The sequence below is a fragment of the Quercus suber genome, unplaced genomic scaffold (assembly GCF_002906115.3).
Source record: "Quercus suber isolate HL8 unplaced genomic scaffold, Cork oak 2.0 scaffold_373, whole genome shotgun sequence".
Classification (NCBI taxonomy): Eukaryota; Viridiplantae; Streptophyta; class Magnoliopsida; order Fagales; family Fagaceae; genus Quercus; species Quercus suber.
Window position 1 is genome coordinate 28282 of NW_027069825.1, and position 18956 is coordinate 47237.

The window sequence follows — 18956 nt, forward strand, 5'->3', positions numbered from 1 at the left end:
CCCCTTATCCAATGCCATGAGTGTAAAAGTTTTAGTCATATGAAGATAGAGTGCCCAAACTTCCTCATGAAGAAAAAGACCTAGAAGTCAAAAGGTAAAGGGTTAGTTGTTACCTAGAGTGATACTGAGGATGACTCTTCTAATGAGTTTGTGGATGAATGTCGTCATGTTATGACCTTTGTTGCCAGAACCGATAAGGTGATTGTGGAGAGTGCTAGTGACAGTGAAGATTCTTCTGCTAATGAAGTATCTAAGAAGATGACCCTTCAGGAAGCCTATGATAAGCTATGCACTGAATTTATAAAATCTGAAAAAACTTCTCATCTTTGTAGAAAAGAGCTTAATGAGGTAAAAACTGAAAAAGCTTATTTATTAGTCAAACTAGATGAGACTACAAGGTTAGTTGAGACTCTTGTTGTGGAGAACATCTCATTAAAATAGAAGGTCAAGAATTTTGAGGTTGAACTTAGTCAAGCTAGACATCAAATAGAGAGGATGTCTAGTGCAAAGTTTGATGAGGTATTGAGTGCTCAAAAGCCTAGTTCTAATAAGACTAGCTTAGGATATGCTGTTTCCTCTAGCCCCTCCTTTTCCACGGCTTCAGGATCAAAAACTGTCTTTGTACCCCAATTTGAGGAAGGTAATAAAGGTATGAAATTCAAAATTGATTTGTCTAATTCTAAATCCTTTATTAAACCTCATGTTTGTCACCATTGTGGTGTTTCTGAACACATTCGTCCTAATTGCTTTAAGTTATATCCTCATAAGCAATTGTTCAAATGGTCACAAGTTTCCTCTTAAGGACCTACACATTTGTTTGGAGAGTTATTAAAAGTTTTGAGCTTTTTAACTCAATTTCAGGAAAATTCTAATTCTTCTATGTCCTTTAGTAGACATACTAGGACACGTGCCTTTTCATCTTCACGGCTAAAGACTCGTGCTGTGTGGGTGAGAAAGGAGCCTAAGACTTAATTTTCTTTTCTGTTTGTCCTCTGCTTTAATTTTTTCTATCTAAAGTAGGACTCTTTTTGCTTGATTTCTTATTTGTTTTTGGAATCATGCTTTCATGCATCTGCACATTTCTATCATGCCTTCATGCATATGCATCTTTCTTTTTGCTCTCATGTTGTTTGTCTGTATTTGTTTGGTTGTTTAGTTTTTATTTTGTTTTGTTTTCAAAGTAAAAATAAAAAGGAAAAATCAGAAAAATACAAAAACAGTGTGTGTTTTGTGTACATTGGTACTTGTGTACCTTGGATGACCATTGAAACAAAATTTTCTAAACTTTGTATCTTTTGTAGATTAGATGAGCATCTCTATACACAACTAAGTAAGTGAGCTTTGTGGCTTATGTTTGTGATGAGTAAGATTAAGTAATCTCTTGTACTTAACACTTATATCATTCTTTTTGTCGGGTAGGACTAGAAAATCTTAAGAGAAATGCATAAATAACCATCTCACCATTGTTGCCTACCAATCACGAAACATTTTTATGTTTCAACATAGTAAAAGTGTGATGTCAATGACATTTGTGTGCTTCGGCATAACAAAATTGGAATGTCAAATATCATTGGGTATTTCTTTTCTTTCTCTTATATGCCCATGCATGATATGCTAAATAAAAGAAAAAATATGCAAAGAAAAATAAAAAGCAAAAAGATAAAAAATGCTTTAAATATGATTGCAAGCGTGTATTCTAGGAGATGTGAGAGTTATAAGATGTACCTCGAAGATGATAGTCCTTATCAAACAGTTATGATTGTGTGTGAGTTAAAGTGATTTACTCATATCTTAAATCGTCATAACATGTAGACGCTTATGCAATTTTGCGATGTTTTTCACACACAACACGTAATATTCTTTGCTACTCTTGATACATATGCAGGTACAATGTGATTTAGCCGTCACAAGGTTTTACATGTGTTTATGTATGCTCACTAAACTTTCTTGACTTGTTTTTGAAATATAAAATTGATTAAACTTGTTTAGTGTGTGTGTGTGTGTGTTTTGCGATCTATGTACTTAACATTTTTCTTGTTGAGAGATTTTTTTTTTCATATGTTTTGCATCTTTCTATTATCTTGTCATCCATAGTATCTTGTTTCATTACATTCATTCATTTATATGGATTTCTTGTGCCCCCTTGATCATCTTTATGTTTATCGGGTGAAACTTTCTAGCTTTTTGTACCCTTTGTTAATCATGACAAAAAAGGAGAGAAATTGTGGTTTCTTTTTAAGATTCTACATGTTAGGAAGAGAAATACATGCCTCTGTAAGGAGGAGATGTGTTTCATCCTATTAGGGGGAGTGCTTACTTCCTTCTTCTTGTACATTGGGTCTTGTAACCATTATTGACATACATTGTGCTTCTCGTTGATATATATATATATATATATATATATGATAGGCCACAAACTGAATGACCCATTATGATTAAACCAATTAATTAATTAGCCAAGTTATTAATTAATCAACTTATCATGTAATTGCATGGAAACACAAACAAATCATTAAAAACTAAATATGCAGCGAAAATTAAATGACACGGTGATTTGTTTACGAATGGGGAAAAACCTCATGGCAAAAACCCCATCGGGTGATTTTCAGGTCACCACTTCTGAAACTCCACTATTATCAAATCAAGCGGTTACAAGTAAAGGAATCCCAAGTACCTTACCAACCTACAGTTGAACCCTTACCCCAATACCCAATTGGACTTGATCTGTAGTGACAGTNTCCTACCAATAAAACAGCCTATTGTAATGATACTTGGGTTCTTAACATTGGGGCAATTGATCATATAGTCCATTCTTTAACCCTGTTCACCAAAATTACTAGTTCTATTTCAACTTTTGTTCAATTGCCTAATGGTGAAAAGGTTGTTGTTACACATATAGATACAATTCAAGTAACATCCACTTTGATTCTTGAAAATCTACTCTGTGTTCCTTCTTTCACTTTTAATCTGATTTCTGTTAGTTAATTAACAAGATCATTATCATGTTGTCTTGTGTTTCTCTCCAATTTATGTTTCACATAGGACCTTTCTTGTTGGAGAACGATTGGAGTGGGTGAATTGCATAACAATATTTACTTGCTACAAACTACATCTTCTTGCAAGTTTGTTTTAGAAGCTTCATCAATTTGTCAGTTTTTAGGTCATTTGTTAATTCTGTGTCAAATACTCCTATTGTTACTAAGCCATATCTTTGGCATCTTAGATTAGGACATGTATTAGACAATAAGCTTCATGTTTTACAACATTACCTTTCTAACGTAAATACTTTTCACAGCAATAAAGAGTGTGTTCTTTGTCCCATTGCAAAATAAAAAAGGCTCCCGTTTCCTTCTTTTAATCATTTGTCTGATCATACTTTTGATCTTATCCATTGTGATGTCTAGGGACCATTTGCTAAGCTTACACATGATAGTTTCAGATACTTTCTTACTATTATGGATGATGCCATTAGATCAACATGGGTATATCTCATGAAATCAAAATTTGAAACTATGCCTTTATTGATTTCCTTTTATAACATGATATGCACAAATTTTCACACTAATATCAAGGTGATTAGGATTGATAATGCTCCTGAGCTTTTCTTGAAGGATTTCTATGCTCAACATGGTCTTTGATAGGCCAAGAATGTATTGACCCATTTGGTAAATAAATCAATTAATTATCCAAGTGAATTAATTAGATTCAACTACATACAATAAGCGTCATAGTACAAACAAATCACCAATTAAGTTAAATGCAGCAGAAAATAAATTTGACACAGGTGATTTGTTTACGAATGGGGAAAACCATCGAGGCAAAACCCTACTGGGTGAATTTAAGGTCACTACTCCCAAGAATCCACTATTATCAAAACAAGCAATTACAAAATCCCAGTACCTAATACCAACCTTCAATTGAACCCTTACCTCAATACCCAATTGGACTTGTATTGTAACGGCAATCTTTCCTTTCAATGCACGAATCCTAGTATGTGACTAACCAATGATGGACGGATCCTAGTACATGACTAAAACACCAACTTGAGAAAGATGTTGGCCACAAAGTTATTCAGTTTATCTACAATGAAGATCAGGAAGCTCCTTGGTCACAAAACCCTTGGTGTAAAGACACAGTAGCTTCTAGAGAGAATATGATGATTTAGGACAAATTTTGTCTCCGGTCACAATATGCGTGTATTATCACTTTGCATCACTTTCGACAATCTTAAAATAATCCTAATATATGTCTAGAGTTGTGAGAAGAGAAACCCTACACAAATATACATGGATATGTGGGAAATTAGATCTAGAAATTCTAATTTCATAATCCTTGACAGATTCAACTTTCGTTGAGCTTCAACATTAAACCTCAATAGAAATGATTCTGTCGAGATATCTGTCGAGTTTTAATGAACAACACTTCTTCACTTGTTTTTTGGTCAGACTTGCATGGCTTTAATACTTGACTTGAACACTTATTTCTTGAAGTACTAAACCCATCTTAGATCTACTCAATTACAAGTCAAGTGCATTTTGTCAAAGGATTAGCCAATTTACATCACACGTGTCTCTGACAATTCTCACATATGTCCTAACAATCTTCCCCTTTGGTAATCCATGACAAAATCACAACAAACAAATGAATTATGAGAGAAGTCTTAAATCACTAAACTCATAACCACTTGTTGGAATACAAAAAAAATCTAACACTAACATAAACTCTTGAAAAACTTTGCAAGAAGAGCGTTCATGGCATGATAGATTTTCATAACCTGCCTTTCTAAAACACTTTAAACAAAACTCATCAAGGCATCTTTATGTGAAACATAAATAAAGATTGCATACATAAAGAAACATGTGTATAAAGAGAGAAAAGAAACAACACATGAAGCGATAGGTGAAGAACAACATACATCATTATATATATATATATATATATGAAAATAAAGTACAATGTATGTCATAAATGGTCACAAGACCGTTGTACAAGAGGATAATGTAACTAAGAAGAAAGAAAAGAAAAGTACATAAAATCCTCACTGTATCCCTCAAAAATCTATAAACATTCCTCCTAATAAAAAAAATGTCCTATACTAACTCTACTCCTAAGTACAAGACTACTCTCAGAGAGAGTGTCAAAGCGAGCATCCATGCACTAAAGCTGCGCCATGATAGCCTCGAGGGTCACACCACTAGTCAAGGAAGAAGGAGCAGACATGGAAGGAATAGCAGAAGCTGCAGGATCGGTAGACTCCACACATGGCCGCTTCGGTTGAAGCTAGACCTCGCTCTATTGAACAGAATTGGCATTAATGGCACCTATGGTGGAGTAGTAGGGAGAATCAAGAATGGGGATGGAAAAGTGGTGAAGGATTTGCAGGATCGATAGACTCCACACATGGCCACTTCGGTTGAAGCTAGACCTCACTCTATTGAACAGAGTCGACATTAATGGCACCTATGGTGGAGTAGTAGGGAGAATCAAGAATGGGGATGGAAAAGTGGTGAAGGATCTGCCTGATAGCTGAAGGAAAGATGAGTTTATAATGGGTCACCGTATTCTGATAGACATCAAGAATAGAAGTGATGAAGTGAGAAGAGAAGTCAATGGAAAGATCCTCTAAGAAGGACAAAAGAAAATGAGCATGAGGCTCTGTGATAGAGTTATAATGAAACGATGGAGTAAGAGTAAATGTCATCACCATATTAGGGAATCTCAAACCTTTTGCAAAGCCCAAGCATAGGGTGTTTTGCTTCCCACCTCATGTGGAAGGTGTCTTACAAAAATGAGACAGAAACTCATTTCTAGACATAGTCCAAAGATGTCACAACCAGGGTAATCAAGATGCAATACTCTCAAGACATGTAGTACCTCGGATATAAGATCCAGGGTAACTATGATACGTGTACCTCTGAATGTCGTGGCAAACGAAGGTAAAGAGGTATTGATACCATGTATGTTGGAGTAAAACTCTTGTATATACATGATGGGACACCTCAAGGGACTCTTAAGTAGAGATTCCCAGCCCTTAGTCTGAGTGACACTGGGGAAAGGACTGTCAGAAAAGTCTGACAGAACAACATGACGCTCTAAATAAATGCCACATTTCTGAAAGTTCTCTGAGAAGTCCTTTTGGGCTTTCTCATCATGAAACTGAATGTGAAAAGGGGGAAGAGGATCAGAAGAAGAAGAAGAACCAGAAGCTTGAAGAGGATTCCGGCCTAGAGTGATTTGCGTGCTTTGGGTGCCATGTGTAGTCTATCCGAGAGAGAGAGAGAGAGAGAGAGAGAGAGAGAGAGAGAGAGAGAGAGAGAGATCACAAACCAGAAATAGAGAAAAAAAAAGGATACGTATGCATGAAAAATGCATGAATATGTGACGTGAAAAATGTAAATTGCATCATGGGTAAAACCCAATCCAAACCTACCAGCACACAATCCAATAATCAAACACACATCTAAATGCAATGCATGAACATAAAACACCAAATTCACAAAGCCCAACCCAAAAATTTCAGGAAAAACTCAAAAACCCCAAAACCTAGATCTAAAATGCATAAATGCATGAAAAGAGAAAAGATAAGAACACTTACCAAGTGTTTAAGCAAGATTTAGGCCAAAGAACACGTGGAACACACACTAAACAAGTCTAATCAATTTTATATTTCAAAAACAAGTTAAGATAGTTTAGCGAGCATATATTAATACATGTATTCCTTGTAATGGCCAAAACACATTATACCTACACATGTATCAAAAGTAGCAAAGAATTTGCGTGTTGTGTGTGAAAACATAGCGAAAGTGCATAAATGTCTCATGTTATGACAATTTTAGATATGAGAAAATCAAATACACTCACACACAATCATAACTGCTTGATGGAAACTATTACCTTCGAGGTAGATCCTATAACTCCTACATCTCCTAGAAACATGCTTGCAACCATATTTAAAAGCATTTTGATTCTTTTTGCTTTTATTCTTCTTTGCATGTTTTCTTTTTTGAGCATAACATGTATGGGCATATAAGAGAGAGAAAAGAAATACCCAATTATGTAAGCTTAAACATCTCAATTTTGCTATGCCGAAGCAAACATATGTTATACATGATTGGCGGGTTTTAGTGGTGAGATGGTTATTTATGCCTTTCTCTTAGGATTTTTTAGTCATTCCCATCAAAAAGAGTGATATGAGTGTTAAGTATAAGGGATTACTTAATCGTACTCATCACAAACACGAGCCATAAAGCTCATTTGCTTAGTTGTGCATTGAGATACTCATCTAAGCTACAAGAGATACAAAGTTTAGAAAAATTTGATTCAATGGCCATCCAAGGTACACAAGTACCAATATACACAAACACACACTGTTTTTGTATTTTTTTTTTTCTGATTTTTCAATTTTTTTATTTTATTTTTATGAAAAATGAAAATAAAGCAAAACTGAAAGCAACCAAACAAAAACTTGTTACACAAAACAAAACATAAAACTAGACTAACTTAAAACAAGAAAGCAAAACAAACAAGTAATGCATAACCATAAGGGGAGAGAGGGAGAGAAAAAGTGACTAAATCACTTTAAGCATTTTTTTTTTCCATACCTTGGAAGAACCTTTCCTTTGAGCAAACCTTTGATCTGGTGGTGAGGAGGAAGAATTGAAACCGTTCAAGTTCGAAAAGAACTTGAGGGCATTGAGAAGATCTCCAAGAGGAGTAAAAGAGGATGGAAACTGATTCTGGTTTTCGAACGAGAGCATATTATTGCTTTGTTGAGTGGCTTACCACTTGTAGCAATTTGGACGAGTATGCCTTGAAGCTCTACAATGACAACAGAAATGCGACTTCTTTTGTTGAGACTTTTTGTTGTTTTCCCTTTTAGTCTTAGGGTTTCTAGTCTCTTTTTTTTCAACCTTAGGGGGTGCTCCTAAAATAGATTTGCCTTTGCCTTGGTTTGGATAGCGCTACTTTGTACTGAAACTGGCGTTGCATTTTCGGTTTATCCCTTTTTTTTTTTTTTTTTTGGGCGAGATTTTTTGACTTTTTGGGACAAAAATTACTGTGCATGAACAGTGCGTGCACTATTCACTCACTGTTTATGTACTGTTCACAATTAAAAAATATTAAAAATGGAACCCACGGTACTATTTATCTATTTAAAAATTATTTTGCTACAGTGTTTTCAGCAACAATCAGTTTTCAATAACTTTTAGCAACAATAAGTTGTATCCAAACGGACCTTTTATCTAAGTTCTCACTAGCTATTTCAGTTTTAGCTTCATCTTTCTTAGAATTAACATTATCAGTAGATGAGACAAACACAGTTATACTAGATAAGGCAATATTAGGAGAAGAGAAATCATACCCCAAATCAGTTTTATCAGAAGCAGCTTTCTGAATGCTTAGCATCTCATTGAGCTTTGCACTGGAAGTCCTCTCCAATTGAGCTCTAACATGGAATAGCTCTGCTTCAAGCTTCTTCATTTTTTTAGTAACGAAGTTGTTCACGAACTGTAAAGCTCCAATGGTTTGATTTGCTTCCTCAACCTTGGTAGAGGGCTCCTCTCGATCTAGCTCAACATCACTCAGCGTCTTGATGGCCAACCTATACAGTTTCTCATGCTTCTCAGAAACCTTGTATAATTTTGCATAGGTTGTATGGATATCATCTTGATCGTCCATTTTTTCAAACTTTGATTCCTCCAAGTCCTCTTTATCATCTACAGTTTTTGTAACCTCTTCAGTAGGATCAACTGTAGCAATGAAGGCACTCAAAATTCCCTCGTCATCAATGTCATCTAACTCAATCTCAGGCTTGGTATCACTCAAGATAGTAGCAAGAGCCTTGCTTTTCCCAATTTTCTAGAGATATGTTGTAAATTCTTATTTCATGTGTCCAAAACCTTGACATCTGAAGAACTTTGGTCCAAAAGGAATAGTGTACTGACCACCATCCTTAGCATCCTTCTTTCCTCTGCCTTGGCTTTTAAACTAAGACGAACTGGATTGCTTACGGTCTTTATAAATCCTTTTGCATTGGCATTCTTCATGAATTTTTTGAACTGCCTAGTGATGTAAGATTTCATCTTGGAATCTTCATCATCAGAAGACTCATTGGTCTCTTTGCTTTTGGCCTTTAGTGTCATGCTTTTACTTTTGCTTCCTTTCCTAATTCTAGCCAAACCCAATTCATAGGTTTGCAAGTTTCTAACCAGCTCTGTCAAAGAAATAGAGTCAATGTCCTTTAATTCTTCAATGGTAGTGATCTTGGCATGAAATCTCTTAGGCAGAAACCTTAGCATATTTCTTACAACATTGGGTTTATGAATGGTTTCCCTACGATTAAAGGCTGAGTTGACTATGTCTTTGAGCTTGGCATAGAACTCATCAAACAACTCATCCTACTCCATCTTTATCTCCTCAAAGCAAGTAGTGTGCCTTTAGAGCTTTGAATCCTTGACAGCCTTAGTCTCTTTATAGGTTGTCTAGAAGATGGTCCACGCTTCCTTAGCAGTTTCAGTTGAGGATATCTTCTTGAACTCCTCATTAGTCACCACACTGAGTAAGGCATTCAATGCTCTGCTATTGAAGTTTGCCGCTTTGATCTTAGCATCATCCCAATTAGCCAGTGCTTCCTTTGGCTTAGTCTAGCAATTCTCCACAGCTTGCAACACCTTCTCATCTAAAGACTATAAGAAAGCTCTTATGCGTACTTTCTAGTATGCATAGTTAGTTTCATCAAATAAAGGAGGTATAATAAGAGATTGTCCTCTATCCATGACAAACAGGGGTCAATGGATCACACAACAACGATTAAAACCTAATCAGAATGTGCCTGCTTTGATACCACTTGATAGGCCAAGAATGTATTAACTCATTTGCTAAATAAATCAACTAATAATCCAAGTGAATTAATTAGATTCAATTACATGCAATAAGCATGGTAGCATAAACAAATCACCAACTAAGTTAAATGTAGCAGAAACAAAATTGACACAAGTGATTTGTTTATGAATTGGGAAAACCATCGAGGCAAAACTCCACCTAGTGAATTTAAGGTCACTACTCCCGAGAATCCACTATTATCAAAATAAGTGGTTACAAGTAAAATACACGAATCCCTTACCCCAATATTGAATTGGACTTGTATTTAGTGGCAATCTCTCCTTTCAGTGCACGAATCCCAATACATGACTAACCAATGATGCATGGATTTCAGTACATGACTAACATGCCAACTTGAGAAATATGTTGGCTACAAAATTCTTCAGTTCATCTACAATGAAGATCAGGAAGCTCCTTGGTCACAAAACTCTTGGTGTAAAGACATAGTAGCTTCTAGTGAGAATATGATGAACTAGGGAAAATTTTGTCTCCGGTTACAATATGCATGTATTATCACTTTGCATCACTTTTTATAGCTCTTAAAATAATCCTTATATATATCTAGGGTTGTGAGAAAAGAAACCCTACACAAATACACATGGATATGTGTGAAATCAAATTTGGAAATTCTAATTTCATAATTCTCGACAGATTAAGCTTCCGTCGAGCTTCAACATCAAACCTCGATAGAAAGGATTCTATTGAGATATCTGTCGAGCTTTAATAAACAGAACTTTTTCACTTGTTTCTTGGTTAGACTTGCATGACTTTAATACTAGACTTGAACACTTGTTTCTTAAAGTACTAAACCCATCCTAAATCTACCCAATAACAAGTCTAGTGTGTTTTGTCTAAGGATTAGCAAGTTTACATCACATATATCTCTTACAATTCTCACATATGTCCTAACAACATTATTTATCAACATTTTTGTGTTGCACTCCACAACAAAACTCAGTTGTGGAAAGGAAACACCATCACATTTTAAGTATTGTAAGAGCATTAAAATTTCAATCTAATGTACCTATCTCTTTTTGGGGTGAATGTGTGTTAACTGATGTTCATATTATTAATAGTTTGCCTTCCAAGATTTTAGAAAATAAAACACCATTTGAGAAGCTTTGTGGCAAATCCCCTACTTTTGATCATTTGAAAGTCTTTGGTTGCCTTTGTTTTGCATCAACCTTGACTCATAACAGATCCAAATTTGATCCTAGATCTACTTCTTGTGTTTTCCTTGGTTATCCCTTTGGTGTTAAAGGTTTCAAATTTCTTGATCTAGCGACCAAGAAATTTTTTGTTTCTAGAGATGTTCTTTTTCATGAAACTTTGTTTCCTTTCATTTCATCTTCTCATTCGTTCTCTCCTCATTCTAACATTCCTTTACCTCATCTCTTCCCTCCTGTAGCTCAGCCACCTGATTCCTTGTTTCCTTTTTCTTCTTCTTCTTCAGAACCACATTTTGTTTCTAATTCCCTACCTCAGGTTCTGAATCCCATTCCTTCTTTTGATTCCAATTTGCCTGTTCCTTTATTTGATTCTTCTAATTCTTCCCAATTGAATCAGATATGCCTATTGCAGATTCTGCAGATATCCCTTCTTCAACTTCTGTTTCCTCTGATCATCCTTTGAGAAAATCTACTAGGGTCACTAAACCACCTTCTTATTTGCAAGATTATAAATGCAGCTCCATTGCTTGTGATATGCCTGCACCTTCCATTCATGCCAACAAGTCTGGTTCTTCAAGTACCAAATGTCCCTTATCCACTTATCTTGATTACTCTAAATTGTCTTCTACTTTTGCCCATTTTTGCTTCCTTATTTCTAACATTCCTGAGCCTAAGTCTTACCATGAGGCGGTCAAGGATCCTAAATGGTAGGATGCTATGGCATCTGAAATTGCTGGTTTCAAAGCTAATAATACCTGGACTCTTACCCCTTTGCCTTCTTATAAGAGAGCTATTGGTTGCAAATGGGTCTATAGAGTAAAATACAATGCTGATGTTTTAGTGGACAAATACAAAGCCAGGGTTGTTGCCAAGGGTTTTACTCAACAAGTAGGTCTGGATTTCATTGACACTTTCTCTCTTGTGGCCAAACTGATCACTGTCAAGACTTTGCTTGATATTTCTGCTATGAGAGGTTGGCATTTGGTTCACCTTGATGTGAGCAACACTTTCCTTAATGGTGATCTTCATGAAGAGGTGTATATGCAGTTGCCTCAAGGTTTTCATAGTAAGGGGGAGCACGTGATTTGCAAGCTCAACAAGTCTTTGTATGTCCTTAAGCAAGCCTCAAGACAATGATACTCTAAATTTTCAACAACTATCTTAAAGTATGGGTTCAAGTAGTCCAAATTTGATTATTCTTTGTTCACTAAGAAGTTCAATTAGTCTTTTATAGCATTGCTAGTTTATGTTGATGACATTCTTATTACAAGTAATGATGTTCAAGCTATTGAAGGACTTAAGAGTTTCTTGAATCATGAATTTAAGCTGAAAGATCTTGGCAATCTAAAGTATTTCCTTGGTCTTGAAGTGGCTAGATCAAAAAAAGGGATTTCATTGTGTCAAAGAAAGTATGCATTAGAGGTGCTTAAAGATGCTGGCATGATAGATTGTAAACCTAGTAAGTTCCAATGGAACAAAACCTAAAATTAAGTAAGTATCATGGGGAATTGTTGCCTGATCTTGGTGTTTATAGAAGGCTGGTTGGAAGATTACTATACCTGACTATTACCAGATCATATACATCACATATCCAGTCCATAAACTAAGCCAATTCATGTCAAAACCAAGAAAACCTCGTTTGGATGCAGCCTATAAGGTATTGCAATACATCAACGGGTGTCCTTGTCAAGGCATTCTCCTATCCTCTAAATCAGATTTTCATTTGAAAGCTTTTGTAGATGCAGATTGGGCATCTTGTGTTGACACTAGAAGATCCACTACAGGATATTGTGTATTTTTGGATGATTCACTAATCTCATGGAAGTCCAAGAAACAATCTATAGTTTCTAGATCCTCACCTGAAGCCGAGTATAGAGCCATGGCATTAACAGTTTGTGAGATGACTTGGTTGCTAGCTTTATTGAAAGATTTAGAAGTTCATCATCCACAACCTGGTTTGCTTTTCTGTGACAATCAGGCAGCAAGTTATATAGGTGAGAATCCTGTATTTCATGAAAGGACTAAACATATAGAAGTGGACTGTCATTTGGTTAGAGATAAGGGGCAAGAGAAGGTCATAAGATTGTTCTATACACCTACACATTCACAGCTAGCAGATTTGTTTACAAAAGCTCTCAGTAGTCAATAGTTGAAAGTCCTTACTTTCCAAGATGAGTATTGTTAACATACATAGCTTTGGATCTCATCTTTAGGGGAGTATCAGGTTTATAAAGATCAGAAAGGTAAAACAGGAGGAAAGAATGTTTAACAACAAGAAGCAAGCTAAAACGATAGGAAGCTTAATTTGCTAGCTTAACTACAAGTAGTTTAGGAATTAATTATTTCATCTTGTATCACACGTGTTATAACTACTTGCTACACGTGCAATAACTGTTTCTATATAAGTTGGTAAGTTAGTTTTTGCTCTACTTTTGTATTAGCTTAGCTCTGGTTTGTAGAAGGCCTTAACAGTGTATAGATTCATTCACTTTTTGATAATCAATACAAAAATACTTCAATTTTTCTCTCAAGCACTCTCTCTGTGAACTTGTGCTTCTTCTTCTTCCTCAGTCAGTGTTTTCTTACAGAGCCCTTTGCTTCTACAGATGAATCCGATTCAAAAGATGATCCCAATTCTCATTCATTCACAATGGGAAATCGGTGTGTGAGTCCCTCCTCATTGTTCAGTACATAGAAGAGGTCTGGAAGGATAAGTCTCCATTGCTGCCCACTGATCCTTTCCAGAGAGCTCATGCCAAGTTCTGGGCTAATTTTACTGATAAAAAGGTACATTTCTAGGAGTTCTTTTTCTTTATGTTTAATTTTTATTTTTGAAGTATTCTTTTACTATTTGATTTATTTCGCAAAATTGTATGAGGTTTAGCTATCTTTCTTAGCAGTTAAAAGTTGTATTTTTTATTTTAAACTAGAAACTAATCCTAAAATATAGTAGGAAATTGGAATAAAGAAGTAGAGCATCTCATCAAATTAATAATTTCTTTATATTTATTTTTCTCTATTTTCATGGGTTCAATACAAAAATACTTCAATTTTTCTCTCAAGCACTCTCTCTGTGAACTTGTGCTTCTTCTTCTTCCTCAGTCAGTGTTTTCTTACAGAGCCCTTTGCTTCTACAGATGAATCCGATTCAAAAGATGATCCCAATTCTCATTCATTCACAATGGGAAATCGGTGTGTGAGTCCCTCCTCATTGTTCAGTACATAGAAGAGGTCTGGAAGGATAAGTCTCCATTGCTGCCCACTGATCCTTTCCAGAGAGCTCATGCCAAGTTCTGGGCTAATTTTACTGATAAAAAGGTACATTTCTAGGAGTTCTTTTTCTTTATGTTTAATTTTTATTTTTGAAGTATTCTTTTACTATTTGATTTATTTCGCAAAATTGTATGAGGTTTAGCTATCTTTCTTAGCAGTTAAAAGTTGTATTTTTTATTTTAAACTAGAAACTAATCCTAAAATATAGTAGGAAATTGGAATAAAGAAGTAGAGCATCTCATCAAATTAATAATTTCTTTATATTTATTTTTCTCTATTTTCATGGGTTTTATTTTATCTTAGGTTAGATGTATTAGAGCATCTCGAGCAATCTCTATTCTTGCACTTAAATATGGAGAAAAAAAGTCATTTTTATGGTTTAGTTACATTGACACTTTCAAGGTCTATTGAAATTAGACTTGTTATATACTTGATTTTTAAGAAATGATATTCTACAAGGGAAGGTGAGTAAGATGCTGTGTTTGTGACAGGAAAAGTTATTGATGCTAACGGTGGGTCTGCAAGGGAGAAAGTGTTGTTGCTGTGAAAGGGAAGGTGGGATAGATATAAAATATTTGCTTTATTTATTTTAGGGAGAGATAAAATTAATATGTAAATATAATAGAGAGTCTGTTGTTGTGATGTGTGATGTCGTAGAAGCCTGAAAAAAGCACACGATACTTTCTCTGATGGAATAAAAATTAAATTGTTAGTTTCTAGTAGTAAACCTTCAATCCACGAGAGATTCTTTGAATCCACAAGATGATAAACTTGGAATTCATAAGAGAAAACGATTGAGAAAAACTCTAAATTTAATTAATAATAATCTAATTTTCATTTGGAGGCAACAAAGCATATAAATACTAAAGAAGTAAAACCCTAAGATAACTAGGAAACTATCTGAAACCCTAATTCGCAATAATCACGAGATTAGGTGGCAAAATACCGAATTTTACAAAAAATGGTAAAATTGAGTTAAATGCAAAATCATAAACTACAAACCTTAACGGTTGTCCCAAAACAAGTGAGATCTTATTATGACTTTTGAGTAAAATTTTATTAAGGAACCAAATATTACAAAAAATGTAAAATAAGTATTTTCAGGGCCTAGATGAAGATATTTGCGAAAATTAGGGTGCACCACATAGCAAAGCTACAACTATTGATCAATCAGAATCGGCTTGCCAAATTTCATTCAATTCCAATTCTGTTGCCCAAATGATTTCTACTAGTGCATTTTTGCCTTATGCCATGATTTCAGGTGCCCTTGATGTTTTAGGAAGGCCATGACGGTCTGTTACAACATCAATGTAAAGCTACAATTATTGATTGATCAGAATCAGCCTGCCAAATTTCATGCAATTCCAACTCCATCACCCAAATGATTTCTACTAGTACCTTTTTACCTTGTGCAATGATTTCAGGCACCCTTGATGTTTTAGGAAGGCCATAACAGTCTGTTCCAATATCAATGTAAATAATCAGTTAATTAGAATAGAAAAATTAGAGTTTTTTTTTTTTTTTTGGGTAGTAAAAGCCCAAAACAGACAACAAGAGAGTTTGGATGGTGGAAAAAGGAATCAATCAAGAGCTAAATTTCATGCAATTCCAACTCTGTTGCCCAAATGATTTCTACTAGTGCATTTTTGCCTTGTGCCACGATTTCAAGTGCCCTTGATGTTTTAGGAAGCTATGACGGTTTGTTACAACATCAGTTTAAAGCTACAACTATTGATTGATCAGAATTAACCTGCCAAATTTCATGCAATTCTAACTCCGTCGCCCAAATGATTTCTACTAGTACCTTTTTACCTTGTGCTATGATTTCAGGCACCCTTGATGTTTTAGGAAGGCCATAATAGTCTGTTACAATATCAATGTAAATAATATGTTAATTAGAATAGAAAAATTAGAGTTTTTTTTTTTTTTTTGGGTAGTAAAAGCCCAAAACAGACAACAAGAGAGTTTGGATGGTGGAAAAAGGAATCAATCAAGCGCTATTTATCAATCAGCCGATGCTATTAGCCTATTACTAGGCTGGTATGAATTCTCTTAGAGAGCTACAGTCACTCTCCACATGTGGAAAGTCACCGTACATCTCTAAACAAGCAAGGCACCCAAATAGAGAGGATATTGGAGAGAGATTTCATGATTTCACTCTCCAAATTTAGAGGAAAAAAAAGGGTCTAAAGAGGGTCTTGGCAATGCTAGCTCTTAGGTTAAGATTCATTAGTTTTCTTTAAAAACTCTTTTTTTTTTGGTTTGTTTCAATTTAAAAACTCTCATGTTAGTAATAGTTATACATACTATTGTATAACATTAGAAATGTGTAGAATCCATGTTTTAAAAGATTACTATATGTTATATATGTTGTTGGAGCATTTTAATATTAATTAATTAAAATAGATTATATGATAATATAGTGTTATGGGAGTTAATATGGAAGATAAGGAGTTAGTGAAATGTTTAATCTCACATTGAAAAGAACATAGACTATTTTATTCCTTTTAATTGTGGTGATTAATAGGTTGATATGTATTATAGCAATTTGTGGGCTAGATACATTTACAATAATTTTCTTATTCATTATTGAGTAGATGACCTTTATTTATTATGAAAAATGAAAAGCCATTCACCCACTTAATAGATTAGTTTTTGGGCCTTTTCATTCTTCAAAAACTCTCAATCTCATCCATTAATTGTGTAACTCTAGTCCATCATATTTATGCCTAGCAATTAATTTGGGGAGTAAATTCGTGAGGCCTATTGAGCCTATAAATAGATTCATTCAGGCTCATTGTTGGACTATTGTATCTTGGGAGAGACAAGTTAGAGAAGGTCTGCACCGGTTACAAAACTTAGCCAACCTAGCCAACCAAGGGCTTGAATTTCTTTAGAGAGAGCGAGTGTTGCGTTTAAGTTCAAATAGTGTTGTATATTTTTTTTTCTTCAAATTAATAATATTTAGAAGTATTATTCAGTTTCTTTTTGTAATATTTCCATTATTATTGTGTTTGCACCAACATATGTCAATGGTCAAAAAGAAAGATGAACTAAATAAGTAGGAAAAAATGAAAAATTTATGGTTCATATATTAACAATGTTAAATGATTTTGGATATTGAATCCGAAACTAGTTTCTACCTACTCTTTGGCATTTGTCACCTTATTTTTCATGAGAGTTTGGTAGTTTGTCGTGTTACTTATTTCGGAGGACCATATAGTCTCTCTCTATCTCTCACACACAACCAAGCATTGTTTCCTCCCCTCACTCTCGAACTTGCTAAGGTTTAAACAAATTAATTCTGCTAGTAGATTTGATTTGAAAATAATTATTTCATCATCAATTATTCATTATGTTTGGGAAGTGATAATACATGTTGGTATGAAATGCAGGTGTATGATGCTGAAAAAAGGAGATGGACCAAAACAGGAGAAGAGCATGAGGCTGCAATAAAGGAATTTATTGAAACCTTTAGGAGAACGGAGGGAGAGCTTGGTGACAAACCTTACTTTGGGGGCGAAACATTTGGGTTTGTGGACCTTGCTCTGATCCCCTTTTACAGCCGATTCTACACCTCTGAGATGTTTGCCAAACTCCGCATAGAGTCGGAGTGCCCCAAAATTATTGCATGGGCTAAGAGGTGCATGCAAAAGGACACAGTCGCTAAGAGTCTTCCTGATCAAAAGAAGGTTTATGAGTTCCATGTGCAGATGAGAAAACAGTGGCTTGGACTAGAGTAATGTTAGGGCCTAGAGTAATGTTAGCATATTGCCATGGCTTTGGAATTTGGATCGTGCTTGTTGCATTTTGTAGTATTTTTGTTTGGGCTAGTGTCATTTCAGTCTTGTTGACCTTATTGTTTGACACTTGTGTCTGCTCAATGTTATAACTAAGGTAGTGACAGACCTAAAAATTTATATTTGAGGTAAAATAAAAGCTATGGTGATTAAATGTTTTTATATCTGTTTAGTAACTATTTTGATATATATAGAAGTACAACATAGCTACATAAACACAATTCAAGGTGCACATAAAAATATTTTGTGACTCAATAGAAATATAACAACAGGGTTCCATCAAATTAAGTAAACAATTATATATTGTGACCAACAACTTCCTATCTCTAATATTAACAGTTAGTTATCAAAAAAGTCTGGAATTTTTTCTAGGGGGCTAGGCTAAATATAATAAAATTCTTAAGTAAAAAAAAAATTATGAATGGGTTTCATGGCTAGTGGGTTGTGGTGGCTGCTCCTAGCGGAAAAAAAAAAAAAAAAAAAACCCATACAAACCAAATCAAAAACTATCAGGTGGCTGGCGGTAGGTGTGGGTTTGTTGGTGGCTCTAGCTTCAGAGAAGAGAGAGAGATGATGAGGAAGAGAGAGAGAGACACAGAGGAAGAATAAAAAAAGAATATATAAGTAAAGTGGTAAAACAATAGAACCTTTATTGTTTGGTGTATTATAAAGTGAGACATTAATATAGCTTAAAATAGATAAAATAAAATTTTAAGTTGTTGAAAGTTAAATTTTTTAGCGCCATCAATTTGAATGCTCTTAGAATTACTTCTTTTAGTATTCAAGACAGAATCTCAAAACGAAAAAAATTATTAATGCACAAAACAACACC

At 34.8% G+C, this 18956-nt stretch overlaps 1 pseudogene; it reads left to right on the forward strand.

Moving 5' to 3' along the window:
• The first annotated feature begins 5548 nt into the window (after positions 1–5548).
• On the forward strand, positions 5549–18067 carry LOC111997831 (probable glutathione S-transferase; annotated as a pseudogene).
• Positions 18068–18956: the final 889 nt, after the last annotated feature.